Source organism: Nyctereutes procyonoides, unplaced genomic scaffold, assembly GCF_905146905.1.
Source record: "Nyctereutes procyonoides isolate TBG_1078 unplaced genomic scaffold, NYPRO_anot_genome, whole genome shotgun sequence".
Classification (NCBI taxonomy): domain Eukaryota; kingdom Metazoa; phylum Chordata; class Mammalia; order Carnivora; family Canidae; genus Nyctereutes; species Nyctereutes procyonoides.
The window spans coordinates 34,956,545-34,981,535 of record NW_026575046.1 but is presented as its reverse complement, the minus strand read 5'-3'; the positions used below and the strand labels follow the sequence as shown (position 1 = coordinate 34,981,535).

At 40.1% G+C, this 24,991-nt stretch overlaps 1 long non-coding RNA gene across 1 annotated transcript; it reads left to right on the top strand.

Moving 5' to 3' along the window:
* The first annotated feature begins 8,118 nt into the window (after positions 1–8,118).
* On the top strand, positions 8,119–22,093 carry LOC129509795 (uncharacterized). Its single transcript, XR_008664403.1, has 3 exons — positions 8,119–8,374; positions 11,942–12,108; positions 21,010–22,093. It is a non-coding gene; the product is annotated as an uncharacterized LOC129509795 (long non-coding RNA).
* Positions 22,094–24,991: the final 2,898 nt, after the last annotated feature.

The following is a 24,991-nucleotide window of genomic DNA, read 5'->3' as shown; positions in this document are numbered from 1 at the left end:
CTTGTTAGCAGTGCAGAATGTCGGTCCCCACACTAGAGCACGGAATCAGAACCTGCATTTTAACAAGGGTTTCCATGTTATCCATATGCACGTTAAAGATTGAGAGGTACTGGCCTAAAGTATTGATTTTCAACGTTGACTGCATGTGGAAATCATATGGGGATTTCAATAATAAAAAATACTGATGTTCGACTTCCCTCTGAGGTCCTGACTTTAATGGGCATGGGGGAGACCTGGCTTTCAGAAGTTTTTAGGCCACCTTGGATAACGCTAATATGCAGCAATGACTGTAAGCCACTATTCTAAAGGGAGGGCAGCTCTGTGCCAGAAGGAAATGTTGCTAATTAATCAGGACAACTTTTGGCCTAAGTTATGAGTTTATGTGGGTCTAGTACCCCCACATGATTTTGCTCAAAGAAATGATCAATAAAATTGTTCAAGAAGATCTGAGGAGACACGATAATGACCTAAATGTCCCAATTACTATGGATGAGGCCCATTAAAGTAATTAAAAATCAAGATATAATATTTGGTCTGTGGAAAGTGATAATGAGAAAACAGAAAAGATAAACGGAGAAAGAATGTCTGGGGGTCAAGGTGGTGCTATTAATCTTTCAGAGACATCAGAGGGATAATGAGATGATGCTAAGATTATAAGAGAAACATGGGAGATTGGTTAAGTGGAAATCTTTGTTGCAGAATAAAGAATTTAGTAAAAAGGCAACTATTTGCCCTCTTGTCCCTAAAAATAATGGGAGACCCTCCTCAGGGCAAAGTCATACATTGTCTTAATAAGACTGTATTCAGCTGCAAGTAAGAGAATACTAAAAAGCAGTGACTTAAAGACTTTTAATTATTTCACATAACTAGAAATTTGGATTTAGACTGTTTGAGAGTTGGTTCAGCAGCTTCACTGAAATGAGATATGAGTCTCTGGCTTCTTGTGGCTTGTCCCTCATGGTTGCAAGATGGCTGCCATGGCTCTAATGTGCCTTCACACAAAAGGATCTCAAGCAGGAAGGAAGGATGTGGAAGGGAATGAGACTTTCCCCTAATATGATCCTTACCCTTGATCAAAAAGGGAAATCTGCCATAGAGGTTACCAGAAGAACTTCCCATATATTTCATTGTCCATATACTTCACTTGATCACATGCCCATCCTTTGGCAAAGGGAAATGAAATATCCAGGACTAATTTACACCAATCATTACTCAGCCCCCAGGATATACACAGGGCCATTTAACCAAAACTTACAGTCAATCAGCACAGGAGAAACTGGGAATGGGTGTTGGGTCAACAACCTTGATTCCTGACACACTCACTCATCCATTGAAAGTGTCTTGGGTGTCTTCTATGTGCCAAAAGGCTCTGTTGGGTGCTGGGGTATAGTAATGAACTGAACAGACCTACTCCCTCTTCCCAGACAGCTTATAATCTACAGAGCCACTTTCATCTGTATTATGCATTTCATGATTCCAAATATTTGGATCGTCTTTAATGTACCTGAGAGGCAAAAAGAATCAAGGGATTTCAAAAAGATAAAAGTTTAGAAATTCTGTATACATACCTTCTTGAAGCTGGGGAACTGAATCTTTCATGCAGGTGTCAGGAGTCAATAGAGGAATGAGGCAGAAACTTTCAGCCCTAGTAGGTGACAGCAAATTACAACAAAAATTCTTAGCTACAGTGAAACTTTGTAAGTATGGCAGAGAGTAGACAGCTTGGGGTAAAACTCCAATGGTAGAATAAAGGAAATAGCCTCTTCTGTATTTCTATGCTATTTCCTACTTTTGTAAGAATTTCCAAACCCATAGTACTCTGGGTCAGAGAAAGAGCATATCTTCTTTTGATAGGGGAGAAGAATGGAAGCACAGAGAGGTAAAGTCACCTCCTGTGTTCCCACCATAGTGAGCGAGACAGGACTAGAATCAAATGTTCTGATTCCTCCTCAATCCAATGGATAAATATTTTTATAAGGTGCCTACTAGGTGCACCTAGCATTGTGCTTGAACCTAATAGCAACACTAGAAGTCATCACTAATATTATTTCTGTATGTCAGGCACTATCCTAAGCACTTTGCATGCATTATTTTATATGATTGTAATAATACAGTTTTATCCCTGTTTGACAGGTGAGGAAATGGAAGTTCAGATTCATAAAGAAGGTAGTCTGCAGTTGAGCTGGTATTCAAACTCTGAAGCAGCTTCAGAGCCCATGTCCTCAACCCCTGCACTCTGGCCCTTCCAGGCATACAAAGTGCCTTAGTGATCTCTTCATGACTGTGACTCCCATGTAAAGTGGACAGGATTGCACTGGGGGGTTTTAGGTCTCTAAGTCTGTCTGATTGGACCAACCTGGAAATGGATAGGGAAGGGTGAAGGGCACAAAGCCAGAGGGTCTCACATTCTGGAAGAGACAGTTTAGCTTTACCTTCAAATGGGACTATCTATTCAGGCTCAGAGATTGAATAATAGGAATTTGGCACTTAACCTATTCTATGACTTTGGCTCCCTCTCCCTTTAAGAATATACCCTGAGAAAGGAGACAACAAAGGGCCTGGGTCCTACTCTCCTGCAGAGTCCCTGGTCCTATCTTCCTCTTCCCTGCCTCACCCTCATGCTGCCTCTTATCTCTTCTCTCTACCCTGTTTATCTCCGTTCCCTCCTCAGCTTCTTCCTTCCCTTCTGGTCCCCCAGCGATGCGTCTTATCTTCCTTCAGCAGCTCCATCAACAAAGTCCTATCAGTTTTTCTCCTGCTTCAGGATGCCTCAGCATCATTTTAATCTGTTCCTCTGAGCTTTGCTTTTCAATCTCTTCCCAAACTTAATCTCAGACCCTTCTTCACTTAGATGAAGAAAAGGCTGGAGCAAGATTACATTACCTGACAATACCTTCTGGCTCAGGGATCAAGATGATTAGAAAAGACAGCAGAGTCTTATTTCACCACTATGCCCTGGGTATGCTACGGTGAGAAAAGTTTTTTAATTAACCTAAGACTCCCCATCAATTAATGCTATGACCTCCGCCACCAGCCCCCTGCTCCCCTGCCTTTAAAAACCAGAACAAAACAAAAACTGTTGAAAAATGTTGCAGCATGCTGGTGTATGGAAAGAACACAGGTCTCGGAGTCAAACTGGCCTAGAACCTGAAGTTACTCTTACTTAGCTGGGTGACCCAGGACAAGTTGCTTGGCTTCTCTTAGTCTCAGCTTTATCGTTTGTAAATATGGAATAGTATTGGGACCCTCATAAGTAAGCACTAAATGGAGTAATGCCAGTAAAGCATCAAATAGAGCAGTACCAGTTGGCACAAGATTTGGCACAGGATCGGTCCTCTATAACTAGTAGGCACTGTCCTTAGTTTATGCCGCAGCCCTAGTGCCTTGGCACAGGGTAGGTGCTCTACAACTAGTAGGCACTGTCCTTAGTTCACTCTGCAGCCCCAGTTTTAAGTCTCTGTTAATTGGAAGTTGCTGGCAGGACTTGCAAAGTCCCTCACTGAGGATACATACAGTGTGCTTGCAGAACTGGAATGTTGAGCCTGTGGGATTTTGGTCTATCTCAGGAGCTGCACATATGTCCTCTGATCTGGAGGTCTCATACATTAGCCTAAGAATCATCTGAGGGCATGTTAAGATGCAAATACCTGGGTCCACCCCCTAGAGATACTGATTCAGTGAGTTGGAATTGGGCCCTACCACCTGAATTTTTTATGATCTCAGTGGAGTTCTGAAAGCAGAGAGCTATGGAGCCTCTGAGAGTGTGTCTCAGAGTCTCACATTCAAACAGTACTCATGGTAGCTAGACTGATTCCTAACTGCTCTGCCCTGCTACAATTTCCTGGATTCTGACCCTGATTTTCCTTCGTCTGTCTTTGGACTCTGTGCTCAGCTCTGGTATTGCTCTTTCTTCGTTCACCATGATCAACCGCAGAACATTCTTACCCTCTGCCTCTATCCTCAGCTTCCCCTACATGCCCAAGGGTTGGCTTTGGCTTAATCTTGTCTATAGGTCATCTTTCAATTTCTTGATAATGCCCTTTGGACCAAGGTTTTTAATTTTAATCAAGTCCATTTTGTATAATTTTCTTTAGTTGCTTGTTATCTTAGTGTGACATCTAAGAGTCTATTTCTAAATCCAAAGTCATGAAAATATAGTTCTGTTTTCTTCTAAGCATGTTTTGGTATGATCTTATATTTTGATCATTGGTTCACTTTGATTTGTATATAGTGTAAGGTAGGGAGTCCAATTTTATTTTTTTGAATGTGGAATCCAGTTGTGCTAGCACCATCTATTAAAGGGATGCAACTTTTCTACATTGAATGGACTTGGAACTCAAATTTAATTTTATGTCTTTGAGAATACTAAGCATGCTTGTCTGATGATTCCACTCTTTGGGGTGTGTTGGGCTCTGTTTCTGCTGTCCTTTGTCTCCTCATATTCTTATCATGGCATCTTATTTTTCTGTGTGCCTGGTCATCTTGATTGTATAAAGATTATTGCATTTGAAAATTGTTTGTAGGACTAATTTGAGTTCCAGGATACTGTGATCTTCTCCAGAAAGAACTTGCATTTGCTTCTGTCAGGCACTTTTGTGTGTCATCAGTCTTGGTCCACCATAACTCAGGTTTACTGCTTAAAGTTCCATGGATTACTTAGATGACTTGAAGCCAGATTGTAAATTCATGAGAGACCAGAGTGACTGCTGGTTCATCCTTATCCTGAGGGAATAGCCCTTTTTGACCTAGCTAATACTGAGTATGGGTTATCAAAGTCCTTAACTTTGAGGAGTTCTGCACCTTGACATTTTTCATCTAACCACAGGCAGCCAAAACTACAAGTCAATTTTGCAGATATTTCTTCCAGATTAGAAAGACTTCCAAAACAAAGGCAGCTTTGAGTTCTAGACTTTACATTCTGATTTAGCATATACATTGGTTTTAGGCCTAGTGATTTTTCATTATATTGTTAGCTCTTCGATATTTTAAAGGACATTGAAAAGTATTTTGTTCAGGCTTTTTGTGTCTTTGATGGTTACTCTAAATTACCTAATGAACATCCTCAGAACTCATTGATCTTAAAAATGTGTATTTCCCCAATAGCCTTGCCAATGCTGATCATTATCAAATTTATTAATAAAATCATTTTCTTTGAAACAAGAATGAACAGAACAAAACCATATTTAGTTCCACAATAAGATTCTAGTGTCTACTTAATAGTATGCATTGATTTATTTCCAATACCAGAAGTCTACTTCCTGGTATGTTGGTACATGTAGCCTGGAGGAGAATAGACCAAGGGAGATTTGATGTCTGTTTACAAACAGTTGAAGAACTGCCACTGGAAAGAGGAAGTAGTCTTGTTCTATGTAATCACAAAGCAAAAATATTTCAGAAGGCAAATTTAGGACTGAGAATTTTAAATTCCAAAAATCAATTTCTATCTAGCCAAAGGAATGCTTTACCAGAATAACTTCGAATACTATGTTGAGTAGGCTTTTGGTTATTTAGCATTCGTTTGTTCTTCTTTTCCATCTGGACTGATTTCTTTGAAACTTCCCTTCTGCCCTTTCATTATTTGTAGTTCCCTTGCACCTGACTTATCCTCTATCCAACCACAACACGTAAGCTGAACCTGGGGAATCAGACCACTGTATAACCCTACCCTACTCTCTGCACTAATGAGTGGGTCAGGGATGGACACAAGACTCAAGCTAGGCCAATTAGAGCCCCAAAGACCCAATTCTAAGCCTTTTGTTTCAGTTACACAGGATGTTGATCTTTTCCCACTGACTGTGAAGGAAAGAATGGGAGGCTGCCACTGTCACTGTGCCATCACAATGGGAGACCGTTTAAGAGGAAGTGGAAGTCAGATAGGGGAATAAGAAACAAACCCTGATGACATTGGTTGAGCCTAGGTCATGCCAAGACCGAAAGTACAATTTTAGGCTGTTCATGCTATAGGATATGAGGAAATAAATTGCCATTTTGCTTAAGCTAGTCTGAGTTCGGTTTTCTGCTATTTTAAATGTAAGGAGTTTTAACTAAAATGGCTGGTAAACTTATCCATTCACAGTAGTATTCACATAGAAGGGGATGACCAGCGTTCAGAGTAGTTATGGGGGGGACACCCAGGCTATGTGAAAGGTTGACTTTGAGGACTTTCAACTCTAAATTCTCAGCTTCTCCATAACTCTCCTTTACTTGGCTTTTGTTCTGCCCGGCAGACCTGGGAGCTTCAAGAGGCTCCAAGAACACTGGGTTGGCCATCCTTCTGGGCCAAGCAGTACAGAAGTTAATACTTGTCCAGGCCTGGGATGCATATATAATGGAGAAATCCATAATGTTTAATCCCAGAATGAATGATTTAGACTTGGATTATTCACTTTGCACTAAATTAAGTTGTCTTATTTAGCCAAAACAAGGCTTCTTGACAGGATTTTCGTCATCGCCTTGGCTGAGTAATGAGTTTCTTTGGCAGGATGAATTATTGATTAGACCTTTGTATCATCTGCCTGGCAGATGAAGGAAAACTTTAATTTTAAAGATGTTCGTATTCAGATGTATATTCAGAAAAGAAGCTTTGAATACTGTACTTTAACACTCTATCACTTAATCTTCCTATGATTATTTATGGAACAGGATCCAAGTTATATGGCAGTTTTGCGTTATTTTTAGGCCCAAATAAGTAATATTCTCCATCTGTGGATGTAAATGTTTTCTCTCCTTTTGTTGTTATAATTCTGTATGTTTAGATCCAGATGTTTAATTTATTTTAAGAAATGGGGAAATTTCTTTTCAAGTCAACTGAAATACCAAGTACTTAATAATGATGACTTACATTTTTATGATGTGTTTAATTTTGTCAAATGTTTTCATGTCAACTTCCTCAATGTATAATAGTTAATTAGCACTTAGAATGTATTATCCCCATCTTATAGATAAAGAAATTGAAATGTTGGCAGGGTAACAGACTCACACAGAACCAGGGTTTAAACCCAGATGTTCTGGCTCTAGAGCTCAAGGTTTTAAACCATAGCCTAAGCAATATATCCACTGCTTATTGAAAATTTAATATGACCAGGTGCATGGGATGCCACCTCTCTTAAGCACCATACTGGCAAAGGTCTCCACTACCTTGAGGATTACCTCCACCCCTTTTTCACTCTTGCATCTCTTCTTTTTTTCTTTTGCTTCAACCATTCTGCTTCAAGGGTTATCCCATCTCTCTGCTCTTCCTGCCACCCCACAAGTCTGTCAAGGAGTATAAGATCCTGGAAAACAAGAGTCAAGAATATTCTGAGAGCAACTTCTGCTCTTAATTTTGCAAAGCAAACCTCCCCAAAAGTATGGGAATACAAAGGTCCTGTGACTGGGTCAAAGTAAGGAGAACAGAACATAAACTGTATCTCAATAAATCACCCTGCACCATCATGCCTTCCTTTTACTTCCTTTCTGAAAAAGAGAGCCAGCAAAACAGCCACAGAACAGAGAAGTTCTGCTCTCTTCCATGTCCAGAATACAGAATTCAAGTCCAGGTGCTGCTCCTTAAAGACCACATGAACCTACCGAAGAGATTTGGAACAATGTCTTAGGAGGAGTTGGGATGTTTAATTAGAGAACAGTAGCTGGAAGGCTGCCCCGAGGAAGAGGAGCTGAATGGGTTTATGAGGAACAAATGCTCCAACAGTCAGAGTGACCAGAAGTCAGATCTACAACTCAGAACCTTCATTGCATTCTTTCTATTCCTTCCACCCCTTGGCACAGGGTGAAGTAGGGATGCCATGCTTCTCTGCAGGAGTATCTTTCCAAAGCATCAGTGCCATCCCAAAATTTGAGAAAATAATACATTTTGAACATTTTGCAAGTCTAGGCTGAAAAGGGAGGGCTTCCCCCCACCCCGCACCTCTGGCTGCTTTGTATTCAATGCAGCAAGTATTTCTCATGACTGCTACTTAACCTTAGTGCAACTCAAATTGTATATGAATAACCTGGGGATCTTGTTAAAATGCAGATTCTGAAGGTATGGGGTAGGGCCCATGATTCTGCATTTTTGACAAGCTCTCAGGGGCTGCTATGGCTTTTACTTGGCTTACTGGTATAGTAAGTAATCAGAGCGCCAACTCAGCTTTCAGCCACTCCTAGGACTGGCTGTACTACCTTCTACTCTCAATGACTTGCAACTGGTGGACTCACCTGAGGGCCTCACAGATTCCGCTGCCCCTGCCCACCTTCCATGAACTCAGTATAAGGGATAATGAGGCAGGGCAGGCATTTCCAGACTGATTCTCTTTCTGTGCAGGGAAAGCTGCTGAGGTCAGAGTTTGGCGACACATCCTATTTTGGTGGAAATTCGAAACAGGCTCTTCCGAAGGTAATTCAATAGCAGGCACCATTGCAATTGGTTCCTATTGCATTTAATTCTAAAATCTTCCAGACACTGTGGCTTCATGTTTGTTGAGTGGAATTAGAGTAAATTCTCAGAGGCTCTGGGCCTTTTTTACTGTTCTCCAAAATCAAATTGAGTACATCAGACCTTCACACTATTAATACTTGCCTTTCCTTTCTTTGCCCCCTTCCACCCTCCCAAGAAAACCTATTTGGAGCTTACAGAAGTTCATTCTGAGAATTTCATTACCATTGTGCCATTCGTAATTCATTATTTAACCTCCGTGAATGGCAGGAAGTGCGATTTTGAATAGTCCCGCTGGAATAAAATCACAGGGTTAATAATCTCTGCTCTTTGTGAGTAATTGGAAAAATGGTATCCTGGTAACAAGACATTAACAGAAAACTTGTTTTTACCAATTTCCATAGGATAGAAGTCAAGTAGTGACTAGAATCTTTCATTTCCTTGTAAGTTTTGTTTTCCTCCAACTCACCCACTACTGGGACAAACTTATGGGACATACCTACTGGGAATGTCCCAAACCTACTGGGATAAACCTCAGACTATGTTCTGAGATTGACTGCTTGTAACTCAAAAAGAGTGTTCTCCCAGAGTTATTTGATACAAGTACACAGAGCCCCTTTCCTGGCTCACATGGTGGTAAAGCACATTATTTGCTTTTTTCTTCATTTAACTGAGAATGGGGGGATTGTTCCATATTTGCATAAGCAGGTAAGCTTTGTTGAAATTTCAAGTGTCAATGGTGCTTGACTGCATGGAGGATCCATAATTTATTAACCAATCACAATGTTGCTGGGCACTTAGGATGGTTTCATTATTTTTAACTTGAAGTTTTACTAAGTAGAGAGTAGGACAAAGGGAGGAAAGCTCATGGTTGCCTAAACCAGATGAGTGAGTGAAATGAAATAAGCCTGAGGGTTGTAGTCTGAGTCTTTTAGAAATCTTGACTGAGAGGAAGACCTTTCTTCCAGCTTGGGGGCTGTGAAGATGGGGGAGAAGATAGGGGAGGGGCTATTATCAAGGCAGAGGAATGACTGACTAGGAGATGGGCTGAAGGGAAGCAGCGGAATACAACCTTCTCAGGGTCAGGGCAAGCTGACCCTTGGGCCCAGCTGCAGCATTTATGAGCTAACAATACCCTCACCCAGGAAAGAGGTGCTAGGTTATTGGATTAACCTAGCCACCAGCCAGACACTGCCACCGAGGAAGCCAAGTACATGGGGCAAGAGTTTTCCAAGTGAGGGAGACATACATGAAGCCATTTCCAGGCTTGGCTGACTGAGTAGGGATGCTCCTAAGATCTGTTTGGGATTTTTGGTTCTTGCAACGGGTAGCATATGTTTAATTGTATTGATGAATTTTCTGTTTCGATACTTCATATATAGTTAAAGGGGCCTGGTGCCTGGCAGGAGCTCAGTGAATCTTGGCTAGGTCTGATTCTTTGGTTCTTTATTTCCAATAACTTGTTACTCATTTTCACTGTCACACCCCATTGTTCAAACAGTTCTGGTCCAAATGCCATTCATGGAAGACAGTGTGTTCCAAACCAAGCCTATTGTCTTGCTTCTCCTTCTAGGGCTTTCTGGGATCCATCCTCTCACCTGCCTGCTGCCTTGTCTGGTTCAGGCCCTGAGTTCCTGCTATCTGCACTATCCCAGTAGCCTCCTAACTGTGTTCTCTGTCTATTATGTTTTCCCTCTGTCAATTCATCAAAGACCAGCTCTTCCAGAGAGCTTTCTAAATCCCAACCCCAATCAAGACCTTCCCTTTCTTCAAAGTCTTTGGCTTACCTTGCCCAGGAGATGGTCCATTCTGCCCCTCACCCCCCTTTCCAAGTATAGCTCCTACCATTTCCTGTGAGTGCCCTGTGTTCTGCCAAAATTGTCAGAATAGAGGCTAGAATCCAAATGCTCATCACTGCCTTTCTAGTTGATGTCACTGCTTTTTATCCTATAAGACAATTTCAAGCTCCACATCTTTAATAAACCAGAATGCATGGGGATTGGCATTTTCTGGGTTGAACTGCATTTCCTACATCATTAAAAATTTCCTTTTTCCTTGACTCATTTTCAAATCACAGATAACTCCCCTGGATTTTGTTGTTAAAACTATTTCCAAATGTTTATTTCTACTCTTAGTAGCTGCTAAGATGATGAAGAGAAAGATTTATTAGGGTAACATTCTGAACCTCACTGATGAGTGAAAAATTAGTGGAATTTTTCTAGGTTGGAAAAAAATTTGAAGCAACTAGGCTCAAAGTGACCTGACCACCTTGACAGTATCTTTTAGATCAGTTACTTGGGATAGTATTCCCCTCCCCTCCCCCAGTTTGGTTCCCTCTCTGAATAAAGAAGAGCCACTTTTAAGACTTGGAGCATAGGAACCATAGGAAACCCTGAATTTATGTAGCCATCACCCCCTTCTGTGGAAGAGACAGAGTTAGGATTTTTGAGCTAATATTTGAAAACAAAAAGAAAAGGCACACTTACATTCATGCCTCTTTTGAACATTAAAGGTCATTTGATGCAAAAAAAAAAAAAAAAAAGAACAACAACAACAAAAAAAGAAGGTGCTCACATACATGTAATCCACTGCAGAGATGCCTTTCTATAGAAGCTTTTTTAAATTGTTGCACTTCTGTTTTTGTTTTTTTTTTTTTTTTTTTTTGTCAAGACAAACCAGAGCTAAACAGTAGTGAAAGTAATAAAAACAGATTTACTCAGGAACTACGGCAATAGGGGACCAAGACCTCAGTACAGAACTGTCAATTCCAAATAGAACACAAACCAGTGGGGATTCAGAGCAAAAGAGCAGGTGTGGTGGGGGAGGGGCGTGGTGTGGTCAGTGGATGGGAAATTAACTAACAGGAAATTCCTGGCTAAGTCAATGTCACGCGAGTTTTGCTGAAGGTGGGCCAGAGTGACCAGGTATCACCTGGGGATAAGGAGGAATGAGGAATTTGATCAGATGATCAGCTCCCCTACAATGGTAAGGGGTTCTTGAACTTGAAAACAAGGCCCAAGGATGAGGCCTAATGAAAAAGGGCTTTAAGAAGTCTGACATTTGGTTAGGGAGAGAATCTTTGTTAGGTCTTGCCTTTTTCATCTGCAACATTTCTGATAACCACTCTTCCAAAACATCTTCTACTCTGCCCTTGAGATTTACTGAACAATCATCCCGCTTGTGTGTACACTTGTGTGTGTATATATTTAAGCATGTGTTGTATATTTATATTTATATAGAAAAATTTTGGTCCTCAGGCACAAGGTATGCTTTGCCTGGGCATCTCTACTCACAAACATTTGTCTCCTGGGAATACAAAAAGGGTTTAATATTGCTTGAGGAATTTTGACTATCTAGGGTCAGAGGACTTTTTCTTTATTGGCCAAAAATATTGGCACCAAAATGATCAAGTTGATTCATTTTACTTGGAAATCTTGACAAAATGTGGACAGAGTTTTCAAAAATAACATCTTCTTTATCATCTGTAGTTTGTGACAAGGCAACACCCTTCTCTCTGAATATTTTCAGATTGGGACCTCTTGAGATAAAGATGGGGTCCTGGGAGGAGAAGAAGAGTGGCAAGGAGCAATGTGCAATGTTATGTTTAAGCAGACCAAATCTATGCCAGTAGAGTATTTACCAATACCGTGTCCTGAGAGCTCCTCATCCCCGGAGGACAAATAATTGAGTTGAAGGTCAGTCTTAGTGGTTGTTGTCTGATTCTGTTATTTTGATTTGCTTCCAAGTTATTTGCCCCCACCCTCCATCACAAAGTTTTACTTTGCAGTTTTACTCCTGCTTCATAGGCAAGAGTTGAAGGTAAGTTGGGAGTGTGTGTGTGTGTGTGGGGGGGGGATAGTTAGGCATTTCTGTACTGCATAACTTTACCAACTATAATGTCAGATTTATAACTCCATCATTTCTAGCATTTTTAGGGTCTTTCCCCCCGCCTCACAAATGTGGGGTTTCTTTCTTGCTCAAAGTATTTCTGTATGCCTTTTCTTTGTTTGCAACAAATATTTGTTGAAGAATGGATTTGGCTAAATACTTTGGATAACTCTCAGTTTTACAAAGGGAGGGGAGATTAAGAGGGCATCCTTGTGTTTAGCCACCAGCATTTTTATAGGACTCAGCTAGTTTCTCTGGTTTCCCTGGAAGATAAATGTCAAAAATAAAAAAGGGACATCTGGAACTTGTATTTCAAAATTGACCCTCTTTTGGTGGTGGCAGTGGCGGGATGGGAGGAGCAAAATTTTAGTTTTAAATGGCCTATGTGATATGCAGGAACATTTGGACAGTAAAACCATAATTGGATATTGTAGAGAAATTAAATGGTAATTGACTCCTAATGAGTTTCTAATAACACTAAGAACGAAAAAGAAAACTCTCTGCCACTACTACATTTTTTTTGAGGTTTGCGTGCACATACACCCACATTTATTTTTCATTTCCCGTCAGTGGTTATTATCTATAAATTGGCATTCCTATGACATTATATTTACTGCTTTAAATGCTTTTGGGTAAAAAGTATACAAACTTGGGACCTTAGCATTGTTCTTGAGTTAAACTTTGGAGTCAATCTATTTTTTGTTTTCAAATTTCTTCTGTAGAAAAAAAAGGACTCTGGATTGTAAGAGAGATGCTATTAAAATGCAACTCCAGACCTGTTGGTCTACCGAACTCTGAAAAAGTGACCGGGCATCGCTCGATCATTGATCATATGAGCTTGTCTGAAGCACATCTTGGAGGAGGCAAATGCATTAAAAGAGGCTCATGAATTGCTCTGAAAATACCATGAGAACATAGAGTCCTGAGGCACTGTCCTTTTTCACCTTCCTATAATATTGATGGATCTGGCGTGCATGAGCGTGAGGAGGCATCTAAGACCAATGATATCAAGCAGGGTTTTCCATCCTTGTTGGCAGCAACTCTATTGTAGCAAGACAGTGCAGTGCAAACACCAGTTACTGTAAAAATGTAACATCTTTCTTACCTGTTTAACTCCTCTGGCACTTAGTAAGAGGGTGGGATTTGGGGATGTATAATGGACAGGGGAAGAGCAGATTTCACCCTAATACCTGATTACTGCTAGAAACTTAGACTCATCCCCCTCTATTTATTCTAGACCATTTATGGAATCACTCAGTAGGAGCAACTCAGGAGAAGACCTTAGCATTGACCAAATGGTGCTCCAAATGTCAGAAATACTAGAATTTCATGGACAAAGTAGCTTCTTCAGTTCCTGAATCTTTTGATCACTGCCTTCTGGGTGAATGCCCAAGAGTTCCTTTCTCTGCTCCTTGGGGGCCAGCCAATGAGCAAGAATTAGAAGGCTGCTTTTGGATTCTGATAGGCTATTTCTTGTCTACTAACAAATGCAAGTATGATGAGCTGCATATGGTAATGAAGACCCTCATGAATATGATAAAACTTGCTGAACTATAGTTTAGAATGTATCAATTGCAATCAAAGTATAATTGGAAGGTAATGATTGGTGTTGGTATTAATATTAATAGCTTGGTTGTAAGTTTTATAATAGCATCAGCTATAAATTGAAACCCACAGCTATCTGAGATGGGTTTAGATAGTATAAAGATCATTGGGATTAGATATCAAAATATGTGACTTCAGATTCTTCTTTCAGTCCTATCTCACATGTGTGATCTTGGAAAATCCTGTCACATCTTTGGTCCCCAGTTGATTTGTTTGTAAAATAAGAGCTTGATAGGAGGTAGCACCTACCCCCTTCAGGTTATTAGAAATGAATAAGAGTCTTTTCAGACTGTGTGTCACGATGATAGGGGACTGTACTACTGGCATTTAGCTGGGAGAGTAAAAGTCTTGCCATGCAGGAGACCTTGAAGCACAAAGAAAAATTTCATTTAAAATGTTAATGGTGCCCTAGTTGAGAGACACTGTGATGATCTTGACCTATATTACAGCTAGGCTAGTCCATGACTAACAGAGATCATGAGAAATGTGGTTAAGGACAAAAATAAGAAACCATTGCCAGAGATCATCTTGATCTTTTTTTTATAAGGTACCCCTAAAAAAATAAATAAGGTGCCCCTATAGGAAAAAACAAGAAAACAACATTTTCAGCCAGCATTTGAATTCATCATAGGTCATGCTGGCCTCTTAAGATATTTGTAAATCTTTTCATACTTTTTGATACATTTTTCAAGAAGCTATTAAGGTATTTCATGAGACACATGATGTAACTACAGTAAAAAAACAAAGTGTTGGGATCCCTGGGTGGCGCAGCGGTTTGGCGCCTGTCTTTGGCCCAGGGCGCGATCCTGGAGACCCAGGATCGAATCCCACATCAGGCTCCCGGTGCATGGAGCCTGCTTCTCCCTCTGCCTGTGTCTCTGCCCTCTCTCTCTCTCTCTCTCTCTCTCTCTCTCTCTGTGACTATCATAAATAAATAAAAATTTAAAAAAAATTAAAAAAAAAAAAAAAAACAAAGTGTTCCCATTTTCTTTAGCCTGTCCCTGCCTGGTGTGTGGAGGCTGCCCAATCTGGGTGGAACAAGAAGTCCAATGTAAATAGCAGACTCCTGCTTCTACATGTGGCTTGGAGATTAAATTTTGAAGAACAAAATCAAATAATGCTCCGTGAAAAGTCACCTTTGTCCCAAAGTGATGGGATAGAAACGCACATTTTCCTGGAGGAATCAGACAGACCTGAACTCAAGAGTCAGCCTGGAGATGGTTGTTTAGGAAGGCCAGTTTCTTTATTTTATAGGTGGAAAAATTTGAGGATATCAAGGACTTACCTAAGATCCCATAGCAAGTTCATAGCCAAGCCAGCGCCAGAGATAATGAAAGGTAGAGTATCCTGGTTTTGTATTAGAACTTCCCTAGATTTACTCTTAGCAAAGTCTAATTGTAGGTGAAGCCTTCACAGCCAGGATCAAAGTGTAAAAGGTCTATGTGCCCACCAACCAGCCAGCTTTTAGTGTACTAGCAATTTGCATTTCTCTGGTACCAGGAGGAGGGTTCTAGAATGGCCAAATGGCCCTGACTTGATCATCTTTTGGCAGAGTTGATGAAGGCAGAAATAGCCTTCGGTATTTCTGTCATTTATGGCAGAAACTCAATCAACTTAAACAGTAAGGATTTATTGGCTTGTGTCATTAGTAAGGATGAGAGGTGCTGTGAGATGCAGGGCTCAGGGGAAATCATCAGACTCCCATCTGCTTCGCTCACCATTACCTCTCCCCTTACTGAAGGTGGGCAAAGTGGGTGTTACCCGAATGTGCACGTTTGGCAGGGGTGTTGGCAATCCTAGGCTTAGAGACTCTCAGTACCATCACTGAAAAGAAAAGAGATGATAATTTTCACTAATTCTGGCAGATGCCCCTGGAGGAAAGGTTCTGTTAGGGTCATGTTCTATCCCTGAACCAACTGCTGTCCCCTTGAAACTAGAGTTTTCTCAATGGAGGAGAGTCTTGAGTGGTACCTCAGAGGTTAGGGGACCACGAGTGGATATTTCGTGTTTTCAAAACCATGGGAAAGATGTTTTGGTCATCTAAAACCATCAGTATATACAGCATAATCAGGGGCTAAGTATATAACATAGGAGATACTTATGGCTGCAGTTTGAAAATATGGAGTATGGTTTAAGTCAGGGAAAGCTTTATGGACAGTCTAGGACTTGAACCAAACTTGAAGCTTCAGAAAGGAATGGTGTCGGCCTATGGAAGGGTAAGTGAGGGGATGGATCTGATGAGATGAACAGTTCTCAAAGAAGACATCTGGTCTTGCACAGTATTTGTTTCCAGGGTCCTGTCTTTCCCCTCAGCACACAGGAGATGTTCAATAATTCTTGCTGGAAAAAGCTGATTGGCCATTATCATATAGTTTTGGGGCTAGTGCCACAAATTTCAAACTCAGGGGAAAACATATCATTCCTGTAAAGGGCCAGATAGTCAATATTTTGGGGTTTGTGGGCCGTAGAGCCTCTGCCTCAGCCCTTGAACTCTGCTGTTGTAGTGCAAGAGCAGCCATAGACTACACAGAAACAAACGAGTGTGTAGCGTTGCAATAAAACTTTATGTACAAAAAAGGCAGTGCCACCCACCATATTTGGCTGCAATTAGATGATCCCCATTCTCCTTCATTTTCCTGCCTCCACTCTTACCAATCTCCAAGTCAATAATTCACATTAGTAGCCAGAGAGATCTTTTTCAAGGTACATTCAGAACATGCTAGTCCTTTGTGACTAAGATGTGTAGTGGCTGCCGTATTTGTTTTGGAAAAAAGGCCAGATCCTTCCCTCGTATCCAGAACGATGCGTCTGACTATTTCTTGAACCACATCTCTGTTCCTCACCCTCCCAAAGGATGTACGCCAGCCACTGTGGTGTTCTGGCCCTGGGACTTAAACAACAAATCCTGCTTCAGGGCATGTATATATCTGGTGACCTCACTATGGATTGTTCTCTTGTTCTTTTTCCTTTGATTCATAGCTAAATAGATTCATAGCTAAATAAGTCATTCCTCATAGAGGTCATCTGTAATCACCTTGTCTAAGATGGGCAAAGCCCCCCCCATCATTGTCTAACTCAACACTATATACTTACTTGTCATAACAAGTGATACACTTCTCACAGTGTATAACTATTCACTCATTTGTTTACTTCTTGACTAGCCATCCCCTAGACTAGAAGCTCAGAGTTCAGGACTGCATCTATTCTGTTCAACCTTATGTCCTCAATGCCAAGAAAAGTCCTAAGTGTACAGTAGAGCTCTATAAATGTCTTTGGATGATTTAATTGTCAGTCTCCTGATTGTTCAGAGTTTTGTTCCTTACCTTAATCTCACTCGACTTCAGATTCAAATTATGAGCTGTTTATATCCCCAAAGCCAGGCTGTCCAGAGCTTCTAATTCTCATGCCAGCTGGTCTCCTCTCTCAGCAATTTGAGTTTATTTTCAAAAGTCTGATATATTTCAAATGCACAGAAAAAGAGCCATGTGCCTACCACCCAGATGCTAATAATTTCCATGCTTATTTCAGATTCTTCCTGTATTATCAACATTTTAAGTTAATTTAAACATTTTTAAACACTTTTAAATTAAATACAAAATTTTTAAAAAACAACTTTTTTTTCTCAGACTTTGTTTCCTGGAGTGGGGATTGTTTCTGAGAAAATCCAGGGTGAGCCAGGACCCCATCTTTTTAGCACATTTCCTGGGCCAATGTGTACTCTCTTCTATCTTAGCATAATAATTTATTACTTTCTGCCCACTTCCCCAAAAAGAATATAAAGCCAGTTCATAACCAGGCACAGTTACCTCATTTTTGATAGTTTTGGATTTTATTGTCAGGGGAAAGCTGCTTGCCAAAATTCTAAGTTAAGGAAATAGATTGAAATCAAACATAAAATTTAACTGAGTCTTCTTATAGGCAAGGGAGGAAAAAAACCGGGCTGTCTTTCAATGGTCTCATGACAACACAACAACTCTTCAGAAGACAAACTGTTACCTTCCTTAGTGTAAAAGACAACATCAATTTGTCTCCCATGTTTATCCAGCGTTCTCTTTATCCTCTGCACCCCCAGCTCTCTGTCTCCCCATTTCTCTCCTTCCTTCTCTTCTTGACCCTGACCTCCGTGGTGACTGTCTGGGGCAAGCCCTCAGATCAGCTTCTGCTCCTTCATCAGCTCTGGGCGAGAGAAAGCAAAAAAGCCTGATGTTGCAGGAGGGTTACTATAAGGTGCTCGAGGTTACTGCAAAAGGTACTTTTCAGACATTAAATTCTTAAAACTTACAAAGCCTGCCTAATCCACGAGAGGTCAATACTTAATATTCTCCTCATTGTAACAGATGGCAGAGTAAACTGCAGTGCAGCAGTGACTCCCACTCCTTCAGAGTTGCCATCAGAGATTTTGATAAACCTCAGGCTGTCAGTCTTGAGGTGGCTGCCTGTGAATAAACCCTCTTTTGCATGGCGGGGGTGGGGGGAGAAAACCCTCCCAACCCCAGAAGTCTTACAGAGGACCTCTGGATAGCACAGTAGCGATGAGCTCTGTTCGAATCCCACCACTGCCAGTTACTAGCTGTGTGACTCTGGGCAAATTACTTAACCTCTCTGTGCTTTAGCTTCCTCTCCTACATAATAGGAACATTAAGAGCATCCGCAGTGGAGTTGCTATAAGAACTAAGTAGATGGAAATGCTCAGCACATTGCCTGATGTATATAAGTCCTTGGTAAATATAAGCTGTAACTTGACACCCATGGAAGAGAAGCTGCAGGGCTAGGAGGCTTGCCTGCTATTACTCCCCACTTGTATCCCTGAGATATTGTCACAGAATGCCTAGGACTTTGCAGAGCACATTGTGAACACATTGGACTGGCCAGTTTTCCCCTGGCGTTTTTCGATTTTTTGGTCTGCTGCAGACTAACAGGCTTGTCCTTCTACAGTAAAATTTAAGATGAAATTAATGAAGCAGCTGCCCCACGGTTCTCAGGAGTTACTAGCTGTGGCTCCAGAACAAAGCCAAGTCTCCCTAGTGGCCCTTGAGTGCAGCCCTTCCTTCCTGGGTGAATGGGGAGGAACTGGCCCACAACTCTACCTTGTCTTCTGTTCAGGTCCTAGAGAGACAGCTCTTGTCTTCTAGAGCACTGCCTTGGAGTCTCCAGGGTTTGCTAGATGGTGGGGGCCCTGAGCTGGTTCGACCTGGGTTATAGACGAGGTCCCAGCAGAGAGCCTCCTTTCCTGGGAGGTGATAAGGAGGTGATAAGAGTTCTTTTTGCAAACTCATCATTGTTAGGACATCAGATTGCCCAGATCTTCTCACAGGTGTCCTTGGAGGCTATTTAAAAAACTCATCCACCACCTCACCCCCTTTGTTTCTCCTCACTCTTCATGCAGGTCCATACTCCTTGCCGCATATCCCCTGGCATGTTGACAGCACCATCTAACTTCTTGCTTCTCTCTCCTGGTTTACTGTCTGTTTTTGACATTGTGGCTTCAATCACAGGCAGCCTCAGAGGGGCCTATCCATCACGCTTGCACCACTGGCCTGGTGATTCGTGGCAGCACAGGGCTATTCAGTTTCTACCTTACCTGCCAGGTTGACCTTTTTATCAAAGTTTTTCCCCTGCCCCCTGCTGCTCTGCCCTTCATCACCTGATGCCCTGTCCCCTTGGTTTGTTGACATTCCTCCTGCATGCACCCTTTAAGGAAGCTAAGGTATCCCAAGGTTTATGAAAGTCGATTTTCATGAGCAGGCACAATGAGGATGCCAAACTATAGGTTAATAGTCCTAATAACTATGCAAAATACAGATCTCTGCTTCCAGTTCCTAGCATAGCGCTCCCTAAACTCCTGTAAGTGGGGGCACTAGGAGAATCGTATGTACTAATATTTAGTTTCTGACCCCAGTTCCTATAGTCTTGCTGAAACCCTTACAATTTCCTAAATGAGAAGAGCACTAGAGTATCATTTGTTCTAATGTTTGATCTTCGATCCTGGTTTCCATCCTAGGGCTCCTAATTCTTTGGAACTTCCTGGTTGGTAGTAGAGTCTTCTAATGAGGTGACTGTGTTCCCAAATGGGGCTGGGATGGGGGGCAGTTTACCAGAAAGATCAAGCCATAATTAGAAGCTTGGAATTTTTCAGCCTTGCTCCCCACTCTTCAGAGAGAAGAGAGGGGTTTAGAATGGAGCTGATAATTTGATCATACCTCCATGTGAAAGCCTTAATAAAAAAAAATCCCAATGGTTTTGGTTCAGGGAACTTCTAGTTTGATAAACACATTTATATGCTGGAGGGCAGCACACCCAATCCCACAGGGACTCGGACTCTTCTGGACCTTGCCCTAGGTAGTTCTTCATCTTGGAGCTCATCTTAACCTTTATCATATCCTTTACTACTTAATAAACTGGTAGATGTAGGTAAGTTTTTCCTGAGTTTTGTGATTTGTTCTAGCAAATAATGGAATCCACAGTGGGGGAGTAGTCATGGGAACCTCTGATTTGTATCCAAGTTAGACAAAAGTTGTGGGCAATCTTGAGCGTTTTACTTGGGATCGGCATCTGAAGTGGGAGGCAGCGTCTCTCAGGACTGAGCCCTTGACCTTGGAGTTTTGTGTTAACTCCAGTTGGTGTAAGAATTGAATCAAATTATTGGACACCCAGCTGGTGTCATAGAGAATTGCGGAATGTGTGAAATGCCCACCCATATGGTGTTAGAAGTATTGTGAGTATGGTAGTAGTGGGAGAGTAAGGGAGACAAACAGGAGTGTTTGCCTTACACAGACTTTCTGTATTTCTGAAATTCTTTCAGCCTGGTTTGACAGATGGAGTTATTTCTTCTGAATTTAACACATTATCTGATAGTAGAGAGTAGGTCCTAAGAATTCTGAAATTTATATCCCTTATTCTTATAGTTCATGGAGAAGAAAACCTTACTCTTGGGAGATACTTGACAACTCCTCTTGGTACATGAGTCTGTATCTCAAATTATAATTTGTCCCCAGGCTGGGTTGAAGAATAAGGCCCTCATTCAAAGGTCAGTGTATAGTTTAAGATGTACTATTTACTCAACAGGTTACTCCATGAAAATCTTGGTCTTTTTCCTTCCCTAGGCCTCATTTCATCCTTGGAAAGAGAATTACTGAAACTAATAGAGACTTGTGAGGATTGAATATGATGGTGTACTCAGCGCAGTGTCTGGTATTTAGTAGAAACTCAACAAACATTAGTTTTTCAACTGTCTGCATTTAAAGAGATGATTGAATATGATTGTTTTTAGGTAAGACATCTGAGTTTCATTTAGTGATGGATTAATTCAGCATTAGTTTTGGAGGTGAAAAAGTTTAAAGAGTAACATCAAAAACTCTTTTCTCATCAAACAGAATGAACATAATTGTTTTGATGGTTGGCATCTCAACATCCATTCTGCCTGAAATTCTACCTGTCTTATTGTCTAAGACAATAATGCTGACCTCAAAACCGTTGCCAATATTTGATTCAGGAATGAGTATATCTGACTTGGGAATTGAGTGAGTGATGCAACTGGGACCATGAAGACACGAGAGTAAATGTTTTAGGGGATTTTTAGAAAGGTTTTCTAACAGAGGAAGAAAAAAAATAACATAGGAAGACATTACTGAATCTTGCCATGATGCCTGGAGCTGTGGCAGCCATCTGTGGCTATACGGGATACTAGCCCAAGGGGTAAAGCCACCACACTGAGGATAACAGAACAGAAAGATAGAAGAAACCGGGTTTTTGTTTGTTTTCTTTTTTTTTTTTATGATGCTGTCAAACCACAAAGTTAATCAACCCTAAAAGTAACTCTGCTTTTGGATTTCCTATTAAATCACTTAAGCCATTTGAGTTAGTTTCCCCCATTATTTGCAGCCCCAAACATCTATTTGTTACAGTAATTACTGACATTTGCTCTATCTATCCCTGCACCAAACTATACATTTTGTTAATTAATATGGCTTAATTGTAAGTCCCAATACATGGTAGGGCTAGTCCTTTTATTCTTTTGGTTATACTTGGTTCATTGCTCCTTCACATAAATTTAAGATTCAGCTTGTCCATTTATATATGCACATACACACACACACACACACACACACACACAAACATTTTTAAAAATCAACAATAACAACTAGAATATTAACAACCCTGTCTGGACAATTTGGAGGAGGACTGATATCTTTATAATATAATATAACATGTTTATAGTATTTGTATAAATGAATATATGTATACATATCAAAATATATGTAATAGGAATATATGTATATTACATGTAATGTGTATATTAAATGTAGATCTTTAATGTTCTATAGCTTAAGTTTTTGTTTTAAATTCATAAATACACAATACCTGTCCTGTGAATGTTTTTGGTTATTCTTACTCAGCAGTCTTTATACTATATAGAGTATATAGAGGATACATGCCTAGAAACATATAACCTACCAAGATTAAAGTGTGAGGAAATAGAAAATCTTAGTAGACCAATAAATTAGTAAGGAGATTAAATGAGAAATCAAGGGATGCCTGGGTAGCTCAGTGGTTGAGCATCTGCCTTCGGCTCAGGTCATGATCCTGGGGTGATGGGATTGAGTCCCACATTAGGCTCCCTGTGGGGAGCCTGCTTCTCCCTCTGCCTGTCTCTGCCCCTCTCTCTGTGTCTCTCATGAATAAATAAATAAAATCTCATTTAAAAATTTTTTTATTTTTTTAATCAAAAACCTCTCAAAAACAAACAAACAAACAAAAAACCCAGGGCCACATGGTTTCATGGGTGAATTCTACCAAATGTTTAAAGAAGAATTAATGCCTGTTCTTCCAAAACTCTTCCAAAAATTTGGAGAGCTCTCAAATTCATTTTAGGAGGCCAGCATTATCCTGATTCCAAAGCAATTTAAAACATTACAAAAAAAAGTACAGTCCAATATCCCTGATGAATATAGATGCAAAAATTCTTAACAAAATACTAGCAAACAAAATTCAATAGCCCATTAAAAGAATTATACACAGTGATCAAATGGTATTTATCCTGGGATGCAAGGATGGTTCAACATATGCAAATCAATAAATGTGATATATTAATAGAATGAAAGATGAAAATCCTATGACGGTTTTGATAGATGAAGAAAAAGCATTAAACTAAATTCAACATCCTTTCATGATAAAAAAAACTCTTGACAAATTGGATATGGAAGGAATGTACCTCAACCTATTTCAGTCCACATATGAAAAACCCACAGGTAGCATCATATTCAATGGTGAAAACTTGAAAGCATTTCACCTAACATCAGAAATAAGGCAAGGATGCCCCTCACTATTCCTGTTCAACATAATACTAAAAGTCCTAGCCAGAGCAAGTAGGCAAGAAAAAAAAATTCAAAACACATCCAAACAAAAAGGAAGAAGTAACACTAGCTCTGTTTGCTGATAACATGATCTTGTAGATATAAAATTTCTAGAGACTTCACTCAAACCTGCTAGAAGTAATAAGTGAATTCAGTAAAGTTCCAGGATACAAAATAAAAATACAAAAATTAGGTGCACTTTTATATGCTAATAATGAACTATTTCAAAAACTGAAAAATTCCATTTACAGTAGTATCAAAAACAATAAACCATTTAGAAATAAATTTAACCAAGGAAGTGAAAGGTCTACAGACTAAGACATCAGTGAAAGGAATGGATGACACAGTTAAATGGAAAGATATCCCATGTTTATGGATCAGAAGAGTTAATATTAAACGTTCATGCTGTCTATGATCTGCAGAGTCAATGTAGTTCCTGTCAACATTCCAATGGCATTTGTATAGAATTAGAAAAAGACACTAAAATTCTTATGAAACAAAAAGACCCAAAAAGCCAAAGCAACCTTGTGAAAGAACAAAACTGGAGCATTAGGCTCCCTGATTTCAAATCTCACTACAAAGCTATAGTGACCAAATGATATGGTGTTGGCATAAAACAGACTGATGGGACAGAATGGCTATCCCAGAAAGAAACCCACACATATATAGTCAACTAATTTCCCACAAAGGAGGTGAGAATTTACAATGGGGAAAGGACAATCTCTTCAATAAATGGTTGTGGGGGAAACTGGATATTCACATGAAAGAGAATAAAATTGAACCCCTATGTTACATCATTAACAAAAGTTAACTTAAAACAGATTAAATACCGGGTCACCTGGGTGGCTCAGTGGTTGAGCATCTGCCTTTGGCTCAGGTTGTGATCCTAGGCTCCTGGGATCCAGTTTCGCATCAGGCTCCCCACAAGGAGCCTGCTTCTCCCTTTGCCTATATCTCTGCCTCTCATGAATGAATAAATAAAACCTTTAAAAAAAAAAAACAATGGATTAAAGACTTGAACAGAAGACCTGAAACCATAAGAATCCTAGAAGAAAATAGGAAAAGACTCCTTGACCTCATCTTGACAACACTTTTCAGATAAAATATCAAAAGCACAATTGACAAAGATGAAAATCAAACAAGATGGTCTCAACCTAAAAACTTGTACATAGCAAAAAAAAGAAAAAGGAGGAAGGAAGGATCAACAAAAGTGAAAAGGAAACCTAGGAAATGGGAGAAAATATTTGCAAACCACATATTTAATAAAGAGTTAATATTCAAAATATATAAGGAATTCATATAGCAAAAAATGAATAATCTAATTTGAAAATGGGTAAAGCACTTGAATAGACATTTTTCCAAAGAAGACCCACAGATGACCAAGTACATGAAAAGTTGCTCAACATCAGTAATCCTCATTTGCAGGAAAATGCAAATCAAAACTACAATAGACTATCACCCCACACTGTTAAAATGACTATCATCAAAAAGTTGAGGTAAATGCTGGTAGGATGTGGAGAAAAACAAATCCTCATGCACTTTTGGTGGCAATGTAAACTGGTTTCTCAAAAAATTAAAAATAGAACTATCATGTGATTCAGCAATCTCACTTCTGGATACGTATCTAAAGGAAATGAAACCGCTATCTAAAGGAGTATATGCAAAGCTCTAATAAGATATCACCTCACACCTGTCAGAATGGCTAAAATCAACAACATAAGAAACAACAGAT